The 20,766-nt window shown below is 34.0% G+C and overlaps 1 long non-coding RNA gene across 6 annotated transcripts in view; it reads left to right on the top strand.

Annotated features, from left to right (window-relative positions):
* Nucleotides 1–20,766, top strand: part of LOC140684628 (uncharacterized) — a 447,345-nt gene that overhangs the window by 274,130 nt on the left and 152,449 nt on the right. For 2 of the 6 annotated variants that reach the window (XR_012057176.1, XR_012057177.1), the window contains exon 5: nt 9,038–9,363. The exons of the other annotated variants lie outside the window; for them this stretch is intronic. This is a non-coding gene — a long non-coding RNA (uncharacterized lncRNA). Of the gene's footprint in view, nt 1–9,037; nt 9,364–20,766 lie in introns of those variants that run through there. 6 annotated transcript variants of the gene reach the window in all.

The raw sequence follows: 20,766 nt of genomic DNA, 5'->3' as shown, positions 1-20,766 counted from the left end.
CAGACTTCCTTAGCAGCAGGTAAGGAGTGTTCAACTGAAGCTCCTCATTCTGTTTTGTTTACAGGCGTACACACAGTCCTGGTGCCACACTACCTCTGTTAGTCTAGAAGGCTGGCTTATCTTGAGAGCCCAGGTTATTCATTTCTGATTAAAGAAACAGTGCATTTAGGCATCTCATATTTACATGCTTTCACTGTTAGCATTAAATAAGAGTATTTTAGTATTGCTGAAGTGCATAGTTGTAGTTCAAATTTGCTGATGATCACATATCCCTTACTGGCAGATATTATTTACTTTTTCATATTCCTTATCAAATTTTTGAGGCTAAGCTAAATATTAAAAACTATTTTCTGCTTTGACACTCAAAGTAATTTGCTTCTTTTGTACAAAAAATAATCTCTCACTGTACTTCAAAACAAATATCAAAAATTCTTACTCCTTTGTCACATTAGATTGTATAATAAAATAAAATAAATAATGAATGGAAAAATTGTTAGAATTGTCAGAATTGCTATTGTTCTAGTGCCTTTTTTTTTTTTTTTTTTTTTTTGATATGCTGTTTCATTGTTTGGTTTTCTATGTGGCAATAATAATAACAGGAGCATTTGCAAAACAATAGCATTTTGGCTTCAAACCCAATTAGAAGGAAAAGCACAATAACACATTATAATATAAATCTGACATGTAGTTTTCCTTTAGGAGATATTCAGTTTTTAGCTTTAAACAAGTCCCTTAGAAGCTTTAGGGTTCTTAGGATGCCTAGAGTCAATTTTGAACAATTTTGCAACTTTCTACAGGGAAGCTTAATTCAAATTCAACAAAACACTGAAAGAGGTAGTGCTTTGGGGCACTAAGCTTTCTCAAAGGACCATCAGTATGAAACCTCAGATGGGGAGAAACAAGATGTAAATAAAATATGTCAACCTAAACCCATGGTAAATAGCAAAAAATAGCTCTCTCTTCCTAAGAAAGAGAAATTGCGTTTCACACTATCAGGACATATAAATATCACTGTGATAGCAAAATTATGACAAAGCATTGTTTCACTGTCAGAGAGTGGCATAAAGTTATTCCGTAGTGGAAGAGTTTCAATTTTTAGTTCTAAATACAAGATCTAATTCCCTGATTCTTGAGACATCTGCATTCCCAAGGGAAGTACTTCCTGTGGTACTTCCACAGAGAACACCTTCACTTATGGGTGAAGAATTTTCATTTTGTGGGCTTTTAACGTTGGATGCTATTGCTGACATGTGACTCATTGCCTAAGGTAACACTGGTGTGTTTTCTGATCTGTGCCAAACTATGACAGCTTTAATGCTAGAAAACAACAAATAATGTATTGAGTGTTCTCATGATTAATTTAGGCAGAAAAAATGGAAACTGAAAATAAATTTCTGCCCTTGCAGACTCTCTTGGAAGTACTTGGTTTTTGGCTGTCTGCTTATGATTAACAAATTATTTCACACTGAAATTAGCAGTAGACACACCTCCCTATTTGTATCTAGAAAACTGAGCACCATATTTTTATTAATATTCAGCAGTCCTGCTCTTCTGTAAATGTTGCTCTTTCAATGTCATCCTCCAAAAGAAATGTAAATATCCCACACACTTTCATTAATAGATTCAGGTTTCTGAACTTAGCACAGTAATTGTGGTGCTCTTGCTATGTAATAGAACATCAGATATAAGAAGCATTTTGAAAAAAACATATTTAATGAGGAAGAAGAAGAAAACCACTATTCTGCCCCCAAATTCCTAAAATACTTTTTTTGCCCCAGATTCTTTATGCAATGGTACAATTGTGACACTAAGACTCTTGTGCTGTACATACATACAAGTTTTTAGAATGGCTTAGTCTTGTTATTTTTGAAGTGTGTGTACTCACAGTTAATAATTACTATTATGTATACTATAATATTTTTGCATATTAATCCTAGGTAAAATTCTTTTAGACACATAGTGAGATTTTCAAAATCCCTTTTCTTGTTGTTGACTCTATTGATATATTTAGAAATCAACAAAAGCATTACTTTATGAACTGATAAAATGATTTTTAATTCTGTTCAGAATGTTTTCACTGCAAAAGCCTGAAGGAGCCTGTAGTCACCTATCCCATGGATTTAATTAATGCTTTATTGTATATTGAATTATTTCTTTCTTGTTTATTTGATTTGTTGAACTGAAAATTTTGATGAAGAGAGATATGATTGAGAAATGACAGGTAGATTATAGAAAGCAACAATAGCTATATAAAAGATAGGTAGATTTAAACTATATATAAAAAAGAAGTTATTTATGAATAGTGAAACATTTAAACAGGTTGCCCAGAGAAGTGGTGGATGCCCCATCCCTGGAAACATTCAGAGTCAGGCTGGACAGTGCTGTGAGCAACCTGATCTCACCCAAGATATCCCTGCTCATTGCAGGGGGGTCGGACTTGATGAACTTTAAAGGTTCCAAAAGTCTCTTCCAATTCAAACTATTTTATGATCATTATGTAGGATTTTGCTTCCCCTTTTCTTGAAGAATGGAAATAAAACCATCCAGTTTGGTGTTGAGGAGCTGGAAGTGGAAGAACTCTCTGTTGCTCAAATACACTATTTAACTATTTTATATTTCACTATATAGCAGGCCTGTACCATTGCTAACAATACAAGAACAAGAAAAATCTCTTTAAAAAAATATATGAAACTCTATCTGACCCTTGAAGATATGCACTATCAGAGGTTTACCTTTTGAATTTTGTTAAGGCAACTTTTGATATTTTCATATGCTAACAATGCACTGGAGTTATTTTTCCCTTGGCAATTATTATATCTCAAGATCTTTTCAAAATATTTTTTGACTATTGAAAAGGATCTTGAAGTTTACATATCCTTTATCTGATCTGAAAAAAAAGGTATTTATACTGACTTTGAGATTTATATATTTCTGAATGGAATAGAAAGGATATTTAGAAACAGTTAATTTTAACAACTTCCTCTGCCAGTGTATAGCAGAACATGTACAAAAACAAAACCAGTCCTAAGTACAGCAGAAGGTATTGCTCCTGGCAAACATTAACGGGAAAAAGATAAGGCTTGTAGTGTCTCATCACTGTAGCATGGTACTGTGAGGTCAAAACATTTGTCCCATGTTGCTTTACCTATTTTCTTCAGTTTGACATGCTGCACTAAAAAGATACAGACCTGCTGTCACAATCTCAGAAGATCAAGTTGTTGATTTCAAAAATTTGCAGCCCCTTCAGGGTAAAAGCACTATGCTTGCAGCCTCACCAGTGAGCCAGATGAGCCCTTGGTACATTGTGTAGTCACTTTATTACCTCTGTCTAATGCTGACTGAATAACTTAAAAAATAAAAAAGATAGTTGTGTATATTCCCTTCACTTTTTTCTTTCCCCAAGCAGCATGGTACAGGGAATAAAGATGTGTACTGACAATTGTCACTGCACTAATTTGCTTTATATTGTTTGCCTTCACACATGTAAACACCTAAAAATGGTAATCCTCCCACCATTTTCAGGATTAATTGATAAATAATTCACCTACAAAAGAGTATGAATGCAAAGAATAAGATTTTTTTCACAGCTGCAGTTTAGTACTAGCATTCCTTACAATGTTAATCCTTGCCACTTTGCATATGCTCATCTTCTCTTGTCTGCTCTCTCAGGAATGATCTTGTCTTTCTTTCTGTTAGGGATAATGATATCTCTGTCACTTTCTTTTTATTGGGCCACAGGTCAGCCTTTGGGAGGTTTTTCTACCTTCCTGTCCTTTGATATTGTGTAATCTCAGCTATTGAATTGCCTTTCATTCCAATTATAACATGACTGTAACTGCTCTAGAAATATGCTGATATCTCCTTATCTTGATTAAAATGTACAGCAATATCTCTTGGAATGACAAAAATATTGCTCTAATATAGAAAAATAAAATTGACCCACACAATACATGATTTCCATAAAAGTGGTTAAATATAACCTCAAAACCTCACTTAAGAAATAGAAAAATTTTTAAAAATCGATGTGTAGGATTAGCTTTGCATACACAAGTCTAGCTCATACTCACCAAGGCACTAAGCTTCAGTTTTTAGTTTGAACTTTATTCACTGTAATTTAAATATAAAGTTGCTCTAAACCAATATAATAGAAAATCTAATTTAATAGTAAGAATCTTAAAAAAGATAAAAAAACTAAAAAAATTCTGAAACAAAACTTGGAAGCCTCTTCAGACACTTGCTGGATAGCACATATGGTTTGCAAAGGATGACATCACAGAGGTGTCTTTGTACCATGGTATGGGAAAAGTGAGAGCTAGGAAGAATGGTGGAGATTAACTCAAGTCAATTGTAAGGTACCCAGTCCCTTCCAGAAGGTGTTAACTAGCTGCTTGCAGCACCTCTCCCCCGACTTTGTCTCCTCCTACCATTTTGCATATCCCAACCATTCATTATACTAGATAATGGAGTTGTGATTTACTTCAGAGAGATAATTTTATTTAAAAAAAAGTACAAATGTATACCTTTCAAAGCCAAGGAAAAAACAGCTTTCCTGAAGCAAGTCAACACTGCATCCCACTGTCAAAATGGGGCAGGGTGTGGCAAGGAAGCTTTATTTCTTTTCTTAAAAAGGGAAGTCATGCCATTTATAACAATTTTAATAATAAACTTTAAATTAGAACACCAAACACTTATACCTCCCTTGTATTAACAGTTCTCTATTATGGTCATGATGAACAATGGTGACTTAGCTTAAGGGAAAAGTTCATGTTTTCTTAATCCTTTTTTTTTTTTTTTTTTTTTTTAATTAGGAATGTTTGTACTCTGTAAGGATGTTTCTATCCCAGCTACAATATTCAGCCTGGTGGACTTCTTGTATTAGTCAGTGTACCTTATCAAATAGAGAGGGGGATAAGAAAAAGATTACAGTGTTGGATGCATGCAAATATATATCCACATTTGTATGGGTAGTATAGAAAAATAAATATCTTTTGTTTGGTTGTGTTTTTTTCTGTGAAAATCAATGGTTCTGTACAGACAAATGATATACCTTAAAAGAAAAATAACAACATTAACTCTGCAGTTGCATTTGGTCTGAAAGTAACCTAGAATGTGGAACACTTAATTTGTCAAGGCGTTCTGACAGACCTCATCAAAAGTCCAGTATAAGCTTTACTAGTTTGGCTCATTAAATTGAAAATGGGCTTTGAAAAGGTCATGGGGAATTAGAGGTTACAGAATAAATAATCAAACCAATTAGCTATAACTTGAATGTTGTGAGCTGCCTAAAAGAGAAAGCAGACCTGACCTTGTCAAAGAGAGAAGGATATTAAAATTGCATACCAAGAAAGAATCCAGAAAGCTTAATACAATTATGTACAATATTGCTGAAGTTTGGGTTTTCTTGTTGCCATTTTTTTTTAAGAACAGAAGTACTAAACCTCTCCCACCCAACATAATGATATTCCTGTACTCAGCTCCCTACCCATTTTAGAAGTTTCTGATTCACAGTAAATGTTGCTTATTTATATTGTGAAATTGTACATTTAAGTCTCACAATCTGATCCTTCTCACATGCCATATTGTAGGTTAGAAATAACTGCACTGAACATAATTATGTCACTGTAAAATTTATATAAGGGGGAAAACAGGACATTAATGTCCATGTTAATTTTGATTAAAAGAATCCATTCTGTGAAATCTGACAATGTATACCAAGCTATCAAACTTTTTTTCTCTTCATGTATGTTGACATAAAATTATTGTAAATTCTTGTATAAGTTAGCCACTTTGCTGAATTTTCTAACATGCTAAATAGCCGTAAAAGATTGCCTTGAAGAAAGCTGGAGCTATCCATGTATCAATTCTTTTGTTTTCTTTAGTGCTGAGCTAAAAGTATCTATATTACTTCCTAAAAAAATTATTTTTTAAGTTCTATTTTGTTAATTTGCAGACACATAAATGTCTAGTCAAGATCTGACGGAGAATCAGACTAACATAAAAAATATGAGTGAAATTACTTTTTTAAATTTATTAAAGGATTGTCAGAGGGACAGTTGGTTCAGATAAGTCCCCTGAAGATTATCACTGGAGCTCATGAATTTGACCACTTGGCTGTCCTTGACTTCTCTGCTTCTCAAATTGACCAATATTTTCAGACCTGTTCTACACCTTCTTCACTAACTTTAAAAATTTATTTTCAAATGACTGCAATTAACATTTTTGCATGAGGGCATGTTTGGAAAGATGACTTGTATTTACTTCTTAAGATATTGCTTTAGTCTGAGAAAGCTGGATACGAAAAATTTAAACTACTCTCTGAACTGAGATTATTATGCTCCTCTGCCCCAGACACAGGCTGCATAATTTGTGCCAGCTCAGGAAACTAGAATGTAGTGTGTGAAAGGGTTCATTGCTGAGAAGGGGATTCTTCTGTTGAACTAGAAGACAGAGAAGGCTCAAGGTTAGGATGCCTCCCCAAGCAACTGAGAACTGGCATATTTCACTTAAATGGAAATCACAGATAAACTATTTGAGAAATGTAATACCTTTATCAGCACAAAAGTGGATAAATAGCAGGAGCTGGCAGGGAAAGGGAAATGCTGCACTACACGTGTACAGCACTTGTTTTGAATCAGACTCTATTGAACATAACTGCTCAGAAAGCTGGAGAGAAAACAGAATAATGGCATTCAAAGACAAAGGCTTTACAATAAGGCAACATTTGTGCTAAGTGCTTTCAAAGTGCTAAGCTATCGTTTTGGATGTCATATGAGAGAGCAGTTGATGAGTTGAAGGTGACAAAAAGGCCACTTCTTTGGGGCCAGAAGTGACTTCAAAAAAAAGACTTTTCAGAATCAGCAATCTACTACAGTTGTAGCACAACTGTGTGCTATGTTGAGCAGTCCTGAAAAAAAACAGACCACTGGAATATGTTTCATAGCAATGCTAAATTTATAAACTTCCTACAGCCTACTAAAATAACATTTCAGGATCAATTCAGCTTGTGATCTTACCATGCTACTCATGTTAGAGATAAAAGAAAATTAAATTCTATGTTTTTGAGGCATATGAACAGAATGTCTGAATGATATTTCGCAGGACTTGCAGTGAGATCTTTTGTTGAACTCAGTTTTAAAATTAAGGTAAAGAGGTGGTTTCAAATAATGTTATTATGGTTTATATTAGTTTCCAAAAATAAACTCTATGTTCTATATATCATTTTCATTGTACCTTATCCCAGATATGTAATATTTGGTTTGGTTTCTAATAATCCAAGAATTTATTTTTGAGTTTTATTCTCTTTGGCTAAGTGTGAAAGAAAAGGTGTGGCAGAGTGATAATTTTATATGAGATAATAAATGCTCCTGTTTATTTGAAGTTAGGTTGTTTTTAGAAAAACACATGTATTGTTTGTCATCATTTGACTGTAATTTGAAATTTTAAAATAAAAGATTCACCCTCTTTGCATATATCTTTTTCTGGCAGTTGCATGTCTCCCATTTCCAAGTCCTTTTTTGGTTTTGCATGTGTATTTATATTAAAATATTGAAGAATAGTATATTCTCCATGATTAATAGGCTAGCAATGCATATAAACTTATGATAAAGGAACAAATTCCTTTAGGCCAAAGTAGCTGACCTACAAACAAAATGTTTCAAATACTCTTTACCTACTGTCAGAATGTATTCTACATCTAGATGGAAATCAATGTATTAGTATCCTTATGACAACCCTTCTATGTGGATTATATGCACTATGTGGCCCCTGTATTAAAGGTTTTACTGCTTTCTAAAACTTACAGCAAATTTTTTGCCTTTGTCCTTTGAGTTGTTTTGGATTCAGGATTTAGGAACATTCTTCATGTTTAGGTCTTTTTCTCATTAAAGTTCTGACCTTACATGGTTCTGAATTGTAAGCAAAAATCATTGAATCTAGAGTCAAAACCAAAAAAATGAACATAATATTACCAAAGGCTTGATCTTGAAATGTAGCAAGGAGAAGTTTGCTGATTAATAGATTTTCATTTTCTGTCAATTTTTGACCAAAATGTAGGCAGAAGTCAAATATTTTATAAAAGGCATAGGAATGAGGGTGATGCAGCAGCTATGCCCCCTGCCAGACTTTGTTCATGAGTAGTGTTTATTTAGACAGATAAATAAATAATGCTTTTAAATCAGCATTCTCACTGGGGAAAACACTCGGGAGACTCTGGGCTATGTTTAGGTTCATGTCTACAAACAGCTAGAGACAACACCAGGCTAAATGCCTTGCCTCAGGTCAGATGTGGTTTATTAATCCAATCTGAGTGGAACCCAAGAACTTGACTTGCAGTACCTTTTCTGAATGCACTGCTTTATTTTTAAAAATGAATAACGTAATCTGTTAAAAACCACCAAAAACCCCTCATGAAATATTTATCACAAACCAGCTTCAGATGTGGTACTTCAGATAAAATACAGGCTAATTTTGCAATAGTATTTGATACAAGCCCTTTTGATAGGAGAACTGTCATCTGTCAGTCAAAGCGAAATGGAGGGATTTCATCAGAGCTCTATAAGGAAGGGTTGGCTTCCTCTTATGGCTTCTATATTTGTCCTTTGTTATCAGCTGTGCAGAAAATGATGTTTCTGGATTTTCCCATTTTTAGGATACCTGGAGAAATCACATTTCCTATTTATTGATATTGGTCTAGAGATAAACTCATATCCAAGATGATGTAATAGGTCATAAATTTTTATTTAGAGAGCCGGTAAAACAAAATTCAAAGAGGAAGAGATTTTTCTGCATTATTGTTATCTCCCCCCTCTACCCTAAAAGACTATGGATCAGAATCCTTTGTTCTGTATAAAATGTCTGTGTTGCTGTAAAGCGTGAGGCTCTGTTGATTACAGGAATAGTAGCAAATGAAACTTCCAAGTAAAGAAGTCCTGGAAATTCTTAGAACACCAAACTATATTTTTTCAAAGTAAAATGGAGTAGAGAGAAACCACAAGACTTTAAGTACAGTATATCTGTATATGATTTTTTTCTTTTTCAGTGATTAAATTCTATCCAGTGCAGTGAAATTTTCAAAATTGAGAGGAAGAGTTATCAAGGAGTCTCAGCCATTTCTACATTCATGGATCACATGAAAATATGTAAGTTGTCTATCTTCCTTTAATAGTGCTTGTCAGTCCACTGAATTTGACATTTAAATCGTGTTCATGTTCTGGATTTATGCAATTTATTGTTATAGTAGTGATCTGAACACTCCCAAGAGTTTTGTGGAAAAGTTAGAGTGTTGTGAGCTTTTTTTTTTTTTTTTTTTACTGCATGTCCAAAGAGGATTGGTGGATTATAAAAATATAAAACATGAAATAAAATCTCACTTTGGTAATTAATTGTCTAACAGTACCTAACAGTGTTTTAAAAGAAGTTATCTTAGAAAAATTATTTTTTTTAAGTAACATTCCACCTTACCAACAATTCTGTAAAATGCTGGCCATATTATCTTGTGAGGTGGAACCTAGTCACTGTTTTGAATGAAGTCCTTTCAAAGAGGCTGTAGAATCACTGAACTGTTTCTAGGCCTTTGATCTCAAAATTTAAAAATAGAAGTAAAATATGAAACAGTTGCATAATCTTGCCAGCTCTAGCAAACCCAGCAAAATCAAAGCCAAAACAAGCAAACTCATTTGGAATATTGTTCAATGAGCCAAGTGGGTATTGGTATGCCTAAATGGGTGAAGGAAATAAAGAGTTACACACCTGTCTTAGGATATTTTGTAATACTTCTTGTAAAATGCCATTAGGTACCATCTTCATTCTGAACGTCCATGCAAGGAGGCAAAGAAATCTTAAAACCATGCATTGAAATAAGAGGCATCCAAGCTTTTTGTTCATTTATCAGAATCAGGCAAACAATTTTGCCCCTAAGGTGAGAAACTATAAGTACAACCAGTGAGCAAGGAGTCAGATTTTAATAAAGGCAAAATAAAGTTCACAATATCACTGTAATGCAATTTAGAATGCTTGGGCTTGATAGCTACAAAGATGATTTAAAGACAGATAAAGAGAAAATACAGATGATAAAATGGGTGCTAAATCTTCAGACCTACAAAACATTAGACATTTATTTGGAATAGAATGGTCTTGCTACAGTAAAAACAGCAAGCTAACATGTTTAACTTCATAGAGTCCATTGTTTTGGAGAGGAGTTTGGTGAGAAGTGCTGGTCAAGTTGCAAATGTACAATGAAATGTAAACTAAGTATTTACACTCCTTTTTATCTCTAACCTTTAAGTAACTTTATGTAATTAGAAAATAATTATCTGATTACTATATTTTCTACTGAAGCTGGTATTAGGATATTAAAATTCAAGAGAGGCAGGGCAAACTTGGAGGAGGCATCTTGCAAAAATAGAATCTTGATGGAGTTAGGAAGGTGTTAAGCTCATACTCACTTTTACACTGATTCAACTTCATCCTTATAATGGTAAATCCATTTTTAAATTGGATAACTTGTTGGTACATTAAGCATTTCGCATTTTTAGAGATTGCATAATTACAACTTGTTGTATATGACACACTGCGCTGGAATAATTTTTTTAAAAGGTCAAAGCCAGTTAAAAACAAAGTTCCAACTTACTTTTTGTGTTAGACTTAGAATTTCATGAAATACCCAACCCTGGAAGAAAGAAAGAGGATGAAATATTGTAAAACTCTACCCAATAATAGATTGTGACAAATGGAATTTATCCATCTCGTGACTTGTTCTTTATTGATCAGAAGCATATCATAGCATTTGATGTAATAAAAGTACAGTTAAAGCCATTCACAAATGATGCTTGGATATAAGTACAAGTAGGTTTTATTGATTTCTAATGTCAGCAGGGCTTCAGAGAGATTTAGCATATGTTGAACATATGAAAATAGCAGGAACAAAAGAAAAAAAATTCTCCTACTCTATCAGCTAATAAAGTTTTAAATGTTTGTAAAGAATTGAGTGGGCTTAGTGCAGCACATCCATGTGTATTTCATAATATCCCATCAGTTAAATGAACCGCACAAAGAATCACTTAAAATCTATTAAGAATTTTTTTTGCCACAGAATTTATATAAAACACAGTTTTACTATTTTGTCAGTATTTTTCTGGGTACTGAGTTAAGTATGTTTTCCATAGAAAAAGCAATGAAAATTAATTTTCTACCTATGTCTCCTCTATGTAACATACTTGCCATGGACACATAACATTACAGTGGGAAAATAATCATAACCAGATTTGGTATGCCTTCATCTTCCAAAATTATTTTCAAAGCATTTTATGTGGCTCTGAAAAGTCTTCTGAAACGTATCATGTCAGTTTCTGGTCATAGGCCAAAGAACCTTCAGTTTCTTACACTACAAGGTAATATGGCAAAAATGTGTCTCTGAGAAACCAAAGAAATGCAGTGGAGATACACAGTGGAAAGGAAGACTTGACACTGTTAGGGACCTTGAGTCATTAGGAGAGTGTTATAGGAAAAGAAAAATAATTGTTTATGTAAGACCCAGTCATTTGAAACTTGATGATATGGACCTCATTTCATTTTTTACAGCTTTAGGGGTAGTTGTCTCCTATAGGACTGGTTCATGTTAACTCATACCCCACTGCCAGTAGATGATATGGCTTTGGGTTTTGCTAAAATGTGGAAGTTCCCAGTAGTCAGGCTTTTTGCTTGCTATGTTTGTATGTACATTCATCAGAATTACTCCACTGGTCAGTTCAGGACAAGTTTTGAGAATTTGTAAATAGCTTTTTTTAAATTATTGGGAATTTTCTGAATTGCAAAACTGTTTAATCTCAATCAGAAGTGATACAACCTAATATAAGGAAGGAGGTAACCTAGAAAATATATTTCCTAAAACCTTCCACTTCCTTTCTAGCAGTTTCTTCATCACTCTTACACTGGAACTTTTCCACATTTGCACACTGAAACTTATCCTTATCCATGCTTGCAAGCTTATATACATTCAGACTGTTACTTCTTCTTTAGACAATGACTTCTGAATATTTGAGATGACCTGTCTTTGTTCCTAATAAGTTATATCACTTTGTAGAGAAGCAAGGAGACTGGACTTTTCAGCATGGAAATTGTTTATTCATCTCTTACCTCCTAGCCAAAATTTGTTTTATCTTAAACTTTTTCTTTTTTTTTTTTTTCATGAAGAGTCTGCAATTTATCTAGAAATTTATTTGGTAACTGCCTTGTATCATTTGACCACTGACACATATTAATACAAATCAGCATTCCTGATACCATAACTGTTGTGCATTAGCCTTGGCTAGAAGTAAAATGCCCACCCTATTTCTCACTCACTCCTCCCATGGAAGTGGGACAAAATAGAAGGAAGGTGTGAAGACTTGTGGATCAGGATGATGACAGCTTAATAGCAGAAGCTGTGGCTATAAGCAAAGGAAGAAGGGGAATGCATTTACCGATAAGTTGGCAGACCTTTAGCCTTTTTCTGAAAATCAGGGCCTAAACAAATGTAATGATAGCTTAGGAAGACAAATGCTGCAAACACAAACGTTCCTCCTTTCCCCTCCTTTCCCTTTTTACTGCTGAGCACAATGTCATGTGGTTTAGGATATCACTTTGGTCAGTTTGGGTCAACTAGCCCAGCCACTTCTCTTCAATCTCTTACCTGCCCCCAGCCTACTCACTGGGGAGGGAGAGGAAAAGAGAAAGCGCTGAAATGGCTTTACACTGGGGCATTGTCAGCAGTTTTATAGCCACAAATCCAAAACACAGCACCACAGCACTGCTGAAAATCCAAATCCCTCCCAAACAAATCCAGTGTGCTGATGTTGACCAATTTATTTGCAAAGATGGAAGTAATTGTGCATTGTAAAGTACTTCTAATGATGAACCCTTTTAAGGCAGCTGCTCTTAGGTTAGGCTGTTGACATGAGAAAGAAAGCCTGGCTTGCCAGAGTGAGGGGGAAATAAAGACTGTGCTTAGCAGTATACCTTACACATTTTCTGTTCCTTCCTTGTCAATGTTTCCCATGTCATATGGCCAATTAAAATGATACATTTGATAATATAATTTATTTAGTAAATACTATATTTAGTTCCTAGCCAACATGATGGTCTTGGGAAAGTAAAAAGAAATGACACAGGCTAGGCTTTATACATTGGCTTTTCCCATTCATTCTGCAAATGCTAAAAGAATTTGTAGTTTGAAATTTGCATCTGTTATGCTATTGTGAATTTCAATGAAATATGTAATATTTGAAGGATATTTAATGTCTCCTTTTTACAACACAACAGTTATAATGTCTATGATTTATAAAGAAATTATTTCAGTGCACAATATAGGGCACATGCAATCAGGGGAATGGTGAAGAAACTCTCAAAAAATGCACCCACAGATTACTCCATACTTTAGTGTCTGTATAATCCATGCAAATCTGAGGCAGAGCGTGTCTGTGCGCATTGATCCAAAGACTACACCTAAGAGACCTTCCAGCAGGATATACCGGAGAACACCTCTGATTCAGCTGAGGAATTTGGAGAGCTGCAACCAAGATTTGAAACTGACATCTTATGGAATTCAGATAGTCCTGCTGTGGTGAGTTAGTGGTTCAAACAACTCATCCAAGGACTCCAGCAGATGTTCCATTAAGTGAATGAGAAGCCAGTCTGCTCTATCCATCTGGATGGTACTTCTTGTTCTGCATTTTATGTGCAACCCTTACTTTTCAGGACCTACTGTGTTAGTCTTGTTAGGCTGATATTCTTCAGAAATCATCATGTGATATGTTTCAAATTCAGGGAAGTAAGGGGTGCTTGATGAGTGTTTCTAAATTGTCTGATTTTTGCTCTTTCTATTAATGGAATGGACACTTACAAATATAGAACTCTCAGTTTCTAGATCCTACACAAAATAATGAATTTACCAAAATATACAATAATAAGACATTTCAAAGAATTCTATCAATTTGTAGAGAAAAATGAAACAAAACCCAACACAAACAAACAGAAAACCCAGCAAAATGATAAAAAATTCCCAAACTAATCCTTGTAACAGAACCCTATTTCCAAAGCTGAAAAATGTAATTGCCTGAAAATTTCAAAATTTCGTTTCATTAGAGGTTGCAATTTTCAGTGGAAATCAGTTGACTTGAAACATACTGTAGTTGTCAACTTAAACCAAAACAATCTCATCATAAATTCCAAGCAGGCTGTAGAAAAACATATGGTTCAGTAAATACAATAAACCTTCATTGCTGAAATCATACACATAAACCAGATCTCAATCTGTACTACTAACACAAATTATAAAGGCAGCCCTTGAATAGGCATCCCCCACTTTAATGAAACACGTCTCAGTTGAAAACTAAAAGATTAAAGAACCACAACAAAAGTTTCCCAAAGTCATATCATTTATTACTACAACCAGTTTCCAGATGCAAAAATGTTCAGTGGTTTCTACTATGAGCTCACAATTTGAACCATGTCTTTCCCTGATCTACAGAACTCCTTCAGTCTGACTTTTGTGTATAGAACTGCTGAAGTGTTACAAGTCCAGTAACTCGTCACATGTAGAGGAAGTTAATATATAACAATATACAGCATCAGGACTGTATCTTTCTTCTCAAATTTATGTCTTTCAAATCTGTTCTAATATTTTATATTTTATTTGCATTAAAGTTAACAAAATACGGTAAATAATAGCATTATAAACCTCTTAGTTTTATGATATCAAATAAAACATATGATGTGCATTTTAAATTCTACTAGGAAAAGCAAGCAAACAAAAAGAAACAAAAACTCCTAGCTGAAGAGGGACCTTTGTATTATTAGTCTTGAAACAAAGGGACTGTGAGAGTAACAACAGAGTCATTATTATTCTTAATATTCAGAAATGAGGAATAAAGGACATATGGTTGTGTAAGGATAAATTAACTGGTCCTTTCTGGACAAACAGGAGGAATAACCCTGTCAAACATTCTATTCTCTCACAGTTTGAAATATTTAATCACCGAGTATGCTCTAATTAACTTAAAAACCACAGATATGATTGTAGTAAGACCTTGTACTTCTTGGATTAGGAAATGCAAAGGAAAGGTGTATGGGAGGACAGAGTGAGAAGAAACCAGGAAATGTAAAGAAAGCTCTAAGTAACAGTTAACCACACTAAAAGTTTAGTGCCTTGGCCAGGCATGACCAAGATGTGGATGAATTTCTAAGAAGAGTACAAATATCTGAAATATTCAGAAAAAAATTTATGATACATCAGCTTCTGGCACTGGATTCAAAGATCCAGACAGCCAGTTTAATCTTCTGTTCTGCTGTCATGGTATGCCATAGAAAGAGTACCATTTCTCAAGATTGGGCATGACTGAAGAAAATATGGAGTTTGTTAGAGTCTGTTTCTTCATATTACTAAAGTTATAAGGTAAAACATACCAAAACAGGATCTAATTAAAGCTGAAGAAGGAGTATTTAACTTTAAATTATTAGTCTTTGCAACTTAGTGTCAGAAAGCGCAACTTAGAATGTGTATGTGCTTGTATGTGTAGGAATATCTATGCTTGCTTCAGTGTTTCACTGTTGCCTGTGTTTGCTCTGGTGAAGATGGCTATCTGACAACATAGCATTTGTTTTCCATCTCCTTAATTTCCACAAATCATTATCCAATGGCTTACTGCTGCTCTCCAGAATGTTACCACCTCTACTAGGAATTTTCCTTGCTAACCTCCCAAAGTAAAGAATAGAACTCATATAGTTATGTCAACCTAGTTTGACAAATCTTCGTGTCAGCCTCAACTATGATAGGCAAAAGGCCAAGCATTTGTCAGATGGATTTTGGCAGTGGGTTGAAAATGAAATCTATTTCTGTTACTTTTTTCTTTTTAATATCAAGCATATATTTTTTCCTACTTGGTGACACAGATTTAAACTACTAAGTGATATTTTGTAGGACTGCAGAATTCCATGAAAGTTATAATCTTAAAAACATTTTTTCAACCATAAAGAAAAGTAAAAATCAAACTGAATTGAAAATATCAAATTGAGTTTAATTCTTAATGTCTATTTCTTACTTAGTTGTCATGTTGGTATACAAATCCTTTTGTATTTGGATTTTAGGCACTCCCAAATGATACTGCAGATTTGTAAAAGACACTTGGGGTTTTATTTTATTAATTTGTTATTTTATTTAATTTTTTTTGTTTATTTTAGATAGTGAAATTATGAAGAACTCTTGTTTCGTTTTTAGGGTACCCATTTATAATTTGCTAGAAACTTCTTGATGATTGAAAGAGGAAATTGATAGCCCAGTAAAAGGGTGTTGTTCTCTTTTTTCATCAATTCTATGTTTCAGGCAATGGAGGAAATGTTTTTTAAAGTTTCACAAATACATAATTTTACTCCTTGACAACAGGGAAGGAAAAGGAGTTTGTCAGGAATGTTATCTGCTCCAAAGAAAATAGCCAACTGATAACTGCCTAAAAATTGATCACTTAAAGTTGAATGGCCAATAAACAGTTATGGTGGAATGTTTCATTTTAGGAAAATATGGAAGCACACAGGAACACTGTCAGTTGAGAGATTTATTTACTATTGTAGCAGAGATAACTGGAAATTAAATCTGTCACTGAAGTTGCTAAGCTATAATATACAAAAAGCTGTTCTCACCTAATAAATTGTACAAAATAGAGCTAGAATGAAGTTTGAATCTCAAAAGGGTCATTTCCTCTAGCAAAATGGTATGATACTTGTTTTATAGCTGGTTGGCCCATATTCACTCAGAGTGTGAAGTCCAAGAGCTACCAGTAAGTATTAAAAGCTGTCATTACTTCCTGTATGGTCTATTCAAGTCCCTACTCCCAGCAATGAAGCAAAGAATACAATTTTGGCTGGGCACTCTGAGTTCTCACCCATTCAAGTGTGATGAGAACAACTAGAGATATTAATTTCTATTTTCGCTAAAATTTGGGACATTACAGATGAAGACACAGCAGTAGTACGATTTATTTTAACAAAATTTTTACAATTACTTCCCTAAGATTGAAGAATTTCAATTGCTTTATACAATCAGTATAAATTACTATAGAGAATTGCTTTCCCATATAAGGAATTATGAAAGGCTGTTCATCTCATAGCTTTTCTAGTTTCTTCTAAAAGTTTTGTTAACTCAATTGTATTCCTGAAAAATGCTTCAGGTGTAATAAAAAACTTTTTCTGAGGGCGATATATTTATTTATATATAACCTCTCCAGGTTCACATTTTTCTTCATGCACAATGATTGATTCAGCAGCAGGGGACAGAAGAAACATTAAATTTTCAAATTTTTTTTCTTTTCCTTGCTTTGTTCAAAGGTCTTTTGAAGTCAGCTGGGAAACACTTTCAATTTAGTTTTGGATCGCATTCGTAATGTTTCCTCATCAGCTTTAAGTAAGGCGTTTGAAGCTGATGAAAATATACCAGAAAGTTCATGTGATAATTCTTTGTGATATAATTTCTAGGTTTTTTTTTTTAACAATCCACTTAGGATTTAGACATTCACATGAGTTGCCAGACTGAGTAACTGGATACCACTTTGGATATAATTGTATGTCTGGGGTGTTCGAAGTCTGTAGGGAAGAAAGTGAGATTCTGTTACTTAAAGTATGTGAAATAATGATACTTCAAAATTTTGCTTGAGCTTGATGTACTAAAACAATACCTTGAATCTGAGTTTCCTTTCTTCATATTAATGCTGTCTGAAGTGATTTGCATATTCTTAGCCTAAACTTTTTAAGTGGCGTGAGTTCAGTGGAAGAAAAGTACATGAGCTTGCTTCTAAATTCAGTCTTAAAACTATAAACATTTAATATTTATATTTAATATAACTGTGGCTCCTTCAACCAGTCATTTTAAAAGTGCTCTTATTTCTGCACTGCTTCTAGATGGCTCTGAAGAGGGAGCCTCTTCAAGAACTATCAAAGAGGGAGTAGCCGAGCAAACAAATTTTGGAAATGACAGGTCTGTCCATAATGTTTGTGGTCTAATGAAATCTGTAGGTTGAGATACTTTGCTTCATTTATTCAGTCTCCTCCAATAATATCAGCTTTCAGTTAATATATGTGCCTTTCAGGGGAGGTCATAATGGAAACACCAGCTGGATTTGGCCATAGAGTACAAATAAGCATTTCCAAAGTGTAGTATTGAATAGTACCTTTACCTTCTTTTTAGATGGAAATTTTCAGAGTTAAAAAAAAAAAATTAAAAGACAGTAATAGAGCTGGATTGTCAATTCAGGTTTTACTGACTTCCATAGCTCTAAGCATTACTATATCACAAATAATACTTAACATGCTGAAAGTACGTCCCTGTGACCAATGGATATTTATTCACATCACAGAGTTTGGCTCAGTTCACCACACTTGGCAGTCTTTAGTCAAAAAAGGCCAAGAATTGGAATAGCAGAGGGCTGCAGGTCAAGACTAGCTCACTGTCAAAGTGTGGGGAGGTCTGTGCAGTGCCTGTCTGTGTTATACTATGCACTCATGTTGTCAGTCCTTTATTGTCTTGAATACAAAAATCACCCCAAATGTGAAATATATATATTATGTGGGAATGTCTGTACTATATTTGATGGACATTGTCTTGTAGAATGCCAAATACTGAAATTCTTACATAGTCCCAGTGAGGGGATCATTTACAAAGCAAGGTGTCAGTTATTACAGCTGTTTTTCATGGCATTTCACAAGGTTTTCTTTTGTTGATGTAGCTCAAGCAGCACATGCAGTCTTTTATATGTCCAACTGGAGCTATGGAATTTATATTAGAATTAGATACAATTCAATACATAAACAGAATGTAGATTTCTACTTCATAGATATGTGATATACCAGGAAGAAATTTTTTCTCTTACTGCTTAAAAAAGAATGCTTCAAACAGAGCTTCACTAAAAGGATAGAACCAAAACTACATCATTTGTGAAAGTGGGGGCAGATTGTCTGTAAAATTAATAATATTACAATGCAAATGCTAGTCTCTTAAGGTGAATGACCAGACACGTGCCATCAGCTGAATTGATGTCTGTAGCCTGATGCTATAAGAGCACTTCTTACCAAATCTACCAAATCTACAAATGTTAGTAGGTAATGCAATACAAGAAACTGATTGGTCCTTGCTGTTATTATTGAAGTTATACTATGCTTCTCTGAAGACAGGATTGGAGGGTTTGTGTGTTTATCAGTAAGAGACATTTACATTGACACTGACTGACAATGTCCTATTGAGCTTCCCTGGAAAGTTCATTGTGACATTTATTCACACCTAATTAGCATCTCTTGGGATTCATATATCATTTTATAAAGTTAATGCAACCCTAGTATAAAAAGATGTAAATTCAATATGATAACATCACGTACCTGGATATTGTAATTAATCTGCCAAAACTGAACATGCCATTCCAAATTTATAATGATCAAGCTTTAAACTCCCTATGGAATTCTCAGAATGTTAATTGGCTATTTTACTAGTGAATGCTCTCCTTGTTGTTCAAATAGTTCCTAGAAGCCCTATGACCCTGATGGCAGGTAATGTAAGAGGAAAATCTATATTTTAATACACTTATGGAGTAAATAATACATCGGATTTAAGTATAAATAATATACTAAGTATAAGTAATATTTTACATAGCTTGGCTAAATTGAAGCAGGAGCTTGTGATATATTTTGTCACTTGCTTCTTTATTTAAGCTTCTTTACTTTACACTGGAACACTTTGTGTTGGTGAAAAAGCTACAAAGAACATTGCTAACTGTTGTACTACAAAAATACAATATTTTCAGAATTATTAAAGGCATTCTTCACAAGGACTGCTCAAAAGAGATTTTTGGACTTAGACTGTTGTATGTTTACATCTTATAAAAAGTACTCTTTGTGTAAGAGATTCTTCTCTTTGTCCAGGCCATTCTTGACCAGTTCATTTTCCTTGTGTCCCTTTTTTTTATCCAGATTATACCAATAGATTAAAGAACTATGTTGATGCTTCTCTTTCTTTACAATATGTTTTTTGTTTTCTCTAATTCTTATCTGTTCTCAGATAACTAAAACTCTTGAGTGCCACAAGGAAGCCTGAATGTTCCTATTATAAATCTTGTCTATTTTTGTAAGATTTCTGTCAATGATTTGCATAGGTAATGATTCACAAGCTGTTAATATTCCACAAGCTTTATAAAATATGGGTCTTACAAGTAAGATAAAGCTTTTAGGTAAAATGATGTCCGAGTTCCACTGTGGATAGCATTTCTTAGGTCAACAGATGCTATGTACCCTTTAACCAGAGTCTACGTCACACACTGAGAATTAGTTCAACACAAAGATTAATGTGATTCTTTTGTTTTAATCTTGCTTTGCTGAGTGTTCATTGTCTATGAACTTGTGATTCAAGAAACTGTCAGGATTATATTTGTTTCATTCAATTTTGTTACTAGCAAAAAAAAAAAAAAATCAAATTTTCAAAATTTGAAGCAAAAATGTGATTAAGAATGCCTGAAACAAAAGATGTTTATTTCAAAAGTCCTTCTTCAGTGCAGTGGAGCAAGGAGAAGACAGATTTAAAGAAAGCAGGCTTTTTCATATTAAACCGTGAAAGGCATTATCATTTGTAAGAGATGGTTTCTTGGAGGGTGAGACAACCAGAGAGTTTAGCCATGTTTAGGAGAACAGGGTCATGTCACATAAGATATTTGGTGGACAGCATTGCTTTGAGCTTCTGATAAGGGAGAGCTGAAAATAATA

This window comes from Taeniopygia guttata, chromosome 8 (assembly GCF_048771995.1).
Source record: "Taeniopygia guttata chromosome 8, bTaeGut7.mat, whole genome shotgun sequence".
NCBI classification, from domain to species: domain Eukaryota; kingdom Metazoa; phylum Chordata; class Aves; order Passeriformes; family Estrildidae; genus Taeniopygia; species Taeniopygia guttata.
Note: the sequence above shows the minus strand (reverse complement) of the source record. Positions and strands in the feature narration are given on the sequence as shown.